The sequence below is a fragment of the Cajanus cajan genome, chromosome 1 (assembly GCF_000230855.2).
Source record: "Cajanus cajan strain Asha chromosome 1, NIPB_CcT2T_4, whole genome shotgun sequence".
Taxonomy (NCBI): Eukaryota; Viridiplantae; Streptophyta; class Magnoliopsida; order Fabales; family Fabaceae; genus Cajanus; species Cajanus cajan.
Genome location: NC_138517.1, coordinates 13,526,176 through 13,533,987, shown reverse-complemented (window position 1 = coordinate 13,533,987; position 7,812 = coordinate 13,526,176).

Here is a 7,812-nt window from a genome sequence, read left to right as displayed (position 1 = left end):
TAAGAAAGAAGAAGATTGTCCAGAGGGAAATAGTTCTCGGTATTTGCCTAGTCTTTTCTCAACCTATAAATCCTACCATTTAATTTGGAGCCATCTTTCTTGGTCCATATATGTGATGGTTTTCAGTTTTCAGCAATATTTACCACTTGTTCTTGTGTTGTAATTTTTTTTTTTATCAGTTATCTACTTTTATTTATCATTGTACAAGAAAGTTATTATACACACTTTCTCTAGCTTTTACAATCAATGTAGCTGCAGTTTAACACACACAAGATCCATTTGCTTTTCGACTTGATTAAAGAATAGTAATAATAAACAACTATGTTGGGTTATCAGTTTTATAATATAACTCGAAAGATTTTCCCATAATGCAATGAAATTAATTTCAAAAGGAATATTTCGATGTTGATCTAAAGGAGGAAAAACATAGGTTTTTATGGCCTTCTTAAGGAATTCATGCTGCCTTCAAATTAACAGATCTATCACTCTACTCATTATCGGTCTACTATTTTAGAAACGTTTGAATGCACCGTAGAACCATTACGGTCATTTTCTTTGCAATCTTATTTTATTCATTCTGTAGATTCCAACTCAAATGGTATTAGATTTTAGTCCAACTCAAGCCTCTACATACCAAATACGCAACTATATCTCACTTGTGTAACTGTCTAATTGTCTTAAGCATTAATATTCTTCCTCACTACCATTTATCAGTCGCATCCACATTTCAGTTACGTACGTTTATAATTAAACTTTTTGCTGAGATTTAAGAACTAGATCAAAGGGATTCACTTTAATCACATAACATTAATTTACGTACTGGTAAATCAAACACCATGCATGTTTGCGGAAGTTAAGTTACTCTTTTACCTACGATTGTGGACGTAAGTTATTTGGCTTCTCAAAGTATATCACGTGTTATGATTGTGCATGGCACCTTGGTTAGCCAATAATCAATTCACCTGACACAACATCTGTGATCATAATTTTTCTTAATTTGTCGTGCAAATCTCTGGATAGCTATAGGCTCTATAGCAAGCCTTTTGTACTAAAGAATTTTCTTTCTTAAAGGTTTTACCTTAGCTTTTTTCTTTTGTCTATATAGCTTTATATTTGAATTATCTTTTTTTTCGTTTTATTTTCTAACGACATGCTTTGGTTGAGCAGGTTTTAGAAACTCATGGCTTCCCTATTCCAAAGGTGACAGAACAATATATATTATGTAGTCATGTCATTCCTCCAAAGTTACCTTCTATACAAATTAAAGAGCAAAACACAAGACATTTTTGCAGGGCAAATGACATGCCTACTCATTGAGCCATTGATGTTTAATGTTTGTTGTGCATCAATTACAATATAGGATTCTTTTATAATGTGGAATATTGAATTGTTCTTTATGAAAACTCAAGATTTTTATTTATTGTTATGAATGGATGTTTACGCTCAAATTTAGTTTAAGTTGTTTAGATTATGTTGACACTTTAATATTTATGAATATGTTATATTTTAAATTTATTATAATTATGCTTTATTTATTTGATACAATTTGTATCTGATGTAAGATTTATTTATTTTGGTATTGATGTAAAGTTTATTTGCTAGATGCAACATTCGATACAATTTACTAAATTTTGCTTAAATAAATTTTTTTACATATGTTCTTTTAGTATATAGGTATACTTTTACAATTATAAGTTGTAAATAAATAATTATTTAAAAATCAAAATTCTATTAATAATTAGTGAGCAATTAACGAAGGATTGGGAGAGGTTGTTTACGGATTGACGAGATATTAGTGAGGAAAACTTAAATCATGTATTGCGAAAGAATGACAAGAGATATTTTGCAAGGAATCACAACAGATTAGGGTTGGGTAATTTATGAAGGAATAGCAAGGGATTGACGAGAGGTATTTTGTGAGGGGATAGTGATGGATATTTTGCAAAAGAATAACGACAAATTTGTAAGGGAGAATTTACGAGAGAAAAGCGAAGGATTTGCAAGGAATAGTTTGCACCAAGAGATGTCTTATTAAGCTGTGGTAACGGAATAATGAAAGATTAGCGAAGCGAGGGAAAATTTTTTCACTAGTTAGCTATCTCAATTTAGTGAGGCAATATTTTTTTTTGCAAATCCTTCGTTAATGTGATTAGTGAGAGATTAGGGAGGGATTTGTAAGGAGTGCTCTCTCATCAAATGAAAATTTTCTTATAATTTAGAATAATTATTTATTCTTTTATATAAGATTTAGTTCATATAATCTCAAATATTAATTATTTTTATATTAAAATATTCTTAATTAAAGTGTGTAACTAAATTTGGTAAAATGTATTAATTATAAATTAAAGAACATACACTTTAATTAGCTAGGAGAAAAAAGTATTAATTAAAAGAGATAAATAATATATGTATTTGATTTAATTGGTTAGAAGATATATGAGTATTCATTAAGAAAGAGAAGTAATATAAAGGTAGTTTTACAAGAAAAAAATTATGTATAAATAGGACAAATTTATTATTATCTACTAAATTAACCATTTTTTTAATCTTGGTAAATTAGATAATTGGATTTTAAATATAGGAACGGAGGTAGTATCTTTTAAAACCCTAACAATATCTTAGATATTTGAATTGTTTTCCTAACAATTCTTCCCTAAATTAAAATTTTCAAACTTCTTCTTTTTGTCATAGATGTTCGTCACAATCATCTTTAATTATAATTTTATTCTACAAGATATTTTGTCTATTGGAAAAGCCGTATGTTAAGGTTCAATACTCAAATAACATGTCACAAAGTTGCACGAATCATGAGGTATAGTACCATTATTTGGAACAAAAAACATGACTCTTTTATTTTTTTCTTTATGTAGGGGATGAGAAAACACACAAAAATACCATAAAAGAAATAGAAAAAGATCACAGAAAATTTAGTCATAAATATGTTTAGTTCCTAAAATTTAGGATAAATTTGGTTTTGGTTTCTCAAACTTAAAATTGATTTTTTTTAGTCCTTGTAACCTCAAAAAATCATGTTTTGGTCTTTTTTTTGTGTAATCATGGTATTGATGCGGAGTATCCATCATAAAAAATAGTGACTAATCTCCACTGGAGACTATGAGCACATCCAAAGTGAGTATTTTCCTCCTAACATAATCTATTCCATACTTAAAATCAAGATTGGACCTGAACAACTTGGTTAAGAGACACAAGTCGCTAATATTTGTGTCAACCAATGTTGGTTCATATTTTAGTCTCTCAAGTCACCAATACATATTTGATATAGTGATAGATTGAAATAATTATACTATATTAATTAATTGAGGTTAATGTAATATTTTTACTAAAAAAGACACTAGTAGGTGAATTTCGTGCAACAATATTTGCTAGAATCACTAACAAAATTTGTGAATCATTTGATTCCTCCTCCTCCTCTCTCTCTCTCTCTTTATATATATATATATATATATATATATATATATATATATATATATATATATATATATTTTATTGATCTTTTTTAATATATGATTGTCAATTTTAATCATCTTTATTGATACCAAATGAAATATTAAACATTTTTGACATATCAAGTTTTCGATAGAATATTAACCATTTTCGAGGGATACTCCATAAAAAATATCTTGTCAAAAACCATGAATTTTTTTACAAACTATTATTCATCAATAACATTTTGTCGAAAAATTTTGACCTAAGCATTTATTGAAAATTTTCGTTAAAAATTCTTATATTTTCGACAAATATAAATCCGTCGGTAATATAACTTTTCCTATGATTTTTTTTCCGTCGGTCAAATCCATTGAAAATATAAATTTTTAGACAGATTTGTATCCATCAGAAATTATCCGTTGGTAAAATCTGTTAGAAATATAAATTTTTCAACAGATTTGTATCTGTCAATAATATAACTTTTCTTATGAATTTTTTTTTCCGTCGATAAAATCCGTCAAAAATATAATTTTTTTTATAGGTTTATATCCATCGAAAATTATCTATTGATGAAACTTGGAAATTCCTCCTCACAAATTTTTTGGATGAAACTTAGAAAAACCCTCAACACAAGTTTTGTGAGAAAACTTGCTAAACCCTCATTCATACGACTCTCTCTCATTTGGAGTGGTGACAACCTCTAAGATCAGGTGATTCTTCTAATTTCAAGGGAAAACAAATTCATAAAATAAATACAATATATTTCAATTCTAAATAATATTCTAAAACAAGAGTAATATCTTTCAAAACCTAAATAATATCTTATAAATTTGAACTTGAAATTTTGAATTCTTTTTTGACATCTTCATGCTTCATCAATAATTTCAATAGCACTAGGTTTAGTGGCAAAAGGATTAAGAATGAAATAGTCTTGAGAAAAGCAACACTGGTCCTCATATAATTGACAATTTCTATAAACAAAGAAAATATAAAGAAACATCAAATGAAGTTTGATAATTGTCAAATATATATATATATATATATATATATATATATATACACACAATTTTTATTCAATTTAGACAATTATTAAATATATATTATGCTTCTGAATCTTATTTTTGACCACAAAACACTTAGTCAAGAGTTAATTTTATTTTAGGATATAATTGTTTAATATTATATATTATTATATTTTCTTTATTGAGATGTAATATAGGGAAAAAATAATTTGGAAGCTACGAGTCTCAAATGAAAACCATTGCTCCTAGATCAACTAGATGTGCTTTAAGTGGGAAATTTTGCTTAAAGCGAGCAACCAGCTCGCTATAAGTGAGCTAAGTCAAATATTACACCTAGGAGATCAAGTTGACTTGGTTAAGTGAGTAGAATGCTTTCTCTAAACCAGCAAAATTCGCTCAAAATGACCAATGCCTAGCTTGAAGCAAACCAAGTCTAAAAGCATTCCATGTGGAAGATGGTGATTGCTCACTTAAGTGAGCAAACTACTCGCTTTGAATGAGAGAAATTTGCTTAGTGCAATCACAGGGATGCCTTTAGCGAGTCAAGTCAGATAGCACCTTTGGAGGACTAAACGAGCTTGCTTGGAGCAAACTACATGGATGCTTTAAGTAAGAGAACACAAACAAAAACCCATTAAAAATGTTATAAAATAGGATTTTTAGGAGGTCTCAATACCATATACTTCTTACGACCATAACTTTAAAGAGATTAGAGAGTTCTAGTGAGATTATTCTTGTAATCACGAATTGCTCAAAGTCCCTCTTCTATTGTGTAACCTTAGTGTCATGATTGGCTAAAACTCTATTTTTGTTGAGGTAGCATTGTACCTATGTAATTTCTCTATGTTGTTATTCAATAAAAATCTTTATTTAGTTAATTTTAATTTTACCTTAAGCTTAATGTTTGTTGTGACTTGATCAATCTATACACGATTTTATGATTTTAATTGAGGTTGAGAAATTCTTTTAGAATTATGATCTAGGTAAAATATTGATAACATTTATCACTAGGAATAGAATAAACCTTATTAGTCAACTTTTGATTCTTGAATTTTAATGTAGATTGTTTAACAAAAATTACCTAGAAATTAAATTTTTTTCTTTAAAAATCTAGAATTTCTTATATGAGGAATTAGTATTTAAATATAATTGTGGATTGCTAAATTGACTGTATAATTTCAATATTGAATGAAAATTTAAGAGGGTTTGTATGGAAACACTACAAAAAAACACTTATTACCGATGAACTTTTTCCCACGGATAAATTTCTGTCTGAAAAATAACATTATCGACGGATTTTTCCGACGGATATGTGTCCGTCTGAAATATAATTGATTTCGACGGATATTACCCACGAATTTTTTCCGTCTGAAATTTTAGATGGATACTACCCACAGATTTTTTCCATCTGAAATTTCATATGGATATTACCCACGAATTTTTTCCATGGGAAAATTATGATGTTTTAGACAGATATTTCCTACGGATTATCTATCTAAAACATTTCATAAAAAATGAAGAAAAAAAATCGTCAGTAACTTTTAAAAATTTAATGATAAAAGATTAACAATTTAAATTCTTAAATATTTAACTAATTTTCTCATGCTAATTAATTTACCATACCAAATATTATACATATATATATAATTTATAATTAAATAATAGTATAAAATAATAATTTACTATCAATATATTTTAATATTATATAGTTAATTTTATTTAAATCGAGAAATATATAATTAGAGAAATGATATTGATGCATTATAGTATAAAATTAAAAGATAATTTCTTAAAATTTATAATAATTTTACCAATTTTGAACTATATTTTTTTAATAAAACAAGATTATTATTTAATACAATTTTAAAATGATTTTTTAAAAATATTTTCAACAATACCCACGAAATTACCGACGTTATTACCGACAATTGCATCCGTGGGTAATTTTTTTTTACCAATAATTTATTTTAAAAATAATAAAATTAATTCATAAGTAATTATGATAAATAAAAATTAAATTAGATAATTACCCACGAAATTACTCACGAATGTATCCGTGGGTAACTACCCACGAATTTATCCGTAGGTAATTACCGACGGATAAATCCATGGCTAATTACCGACGGATTTATTCGAGGGTAATTATCCACGGATAAATCCGTGGGTAATTATTTTTTATTAATAATTTATTTTAAAAATAATAAAATTAATTTATAAGTAATTATGATAAATAAAAATTAAACTATAAATCCGTGGGTAATTATTTTTTATTAATAATTTATTTAAAAAATAATAAAATTAATTTATAAGTAATTATGATAAATAAAAATTAAATTAAATTATTATCCATGAATTTATCTGTGGGTAATTACTGACGGATAAACCTGTAGGTAATTATTTTTTATTAATAATTTATTTTAAAATAATAAAATTAATTTATAAGTAATTATGATAAATAAAAATTAAATTAGATAATTACCCACGGATACATCCGTGGGTAATTATTTTTTATTAATAATTTATGTTAAAAATGGTAAATTAATTTATAAGTAATAATGATAAATAAAAACTAAATTAGATAATTTTTTTAAAAAATATATAAAATTCTTATAGTTAAAGAAAAGTCTTTAAAAACCAGTGTTTTAAAAATCGAATCGAACCAGTCGGTTGGATTGGTTGGACCAGGAACTGGTGATTCAGTCGGTCCAAATCTTAAGTTTGATTGGTTATGCAGTCGACCCGTTTTAAACTAGATTAAACCGGTCAATTTTTTGGTTCAAACCGGTGGGTCAAACCTATTCAACCACATTTTTTATTTTTTATTTTTATTTTTTTAAAGAACCATAAACCACAAAAATAATAATAATAATTGAATCTCTTAATGGAAGAGCAAAGAGTCTTATGAAATATAACAATGACTACTTGTTCTAATGTATTTGTTTGAAATATATACAACTTAAATAACTAATATAATATATTATTAATTTTAAATTATATATTTAACAATATAATATCTATGTAGATATTACATATATTATTTTGTGATATCAATTGCAAGCATATTATATATGTACATATTATTTATATTTTTAATTTGTACTAATATACAGTTTAACATGTAATTTTTTTTATGTACTTTTTTACAAAATAAAAATAAAAATAATTTTAAATAAGATAGAAAAATTGAAATTTAAAATAGGATATGAATTTATTAAAATTTATAAGTATAAAATATATTTAACATTGATATTTTAAAAAATAAAAATAAAAATCGAGTCATGTGGTTCAACTAGTGACCCACCGGTTCAACCTTTGATCCATTGACCCAGTACCTTAACCGGTC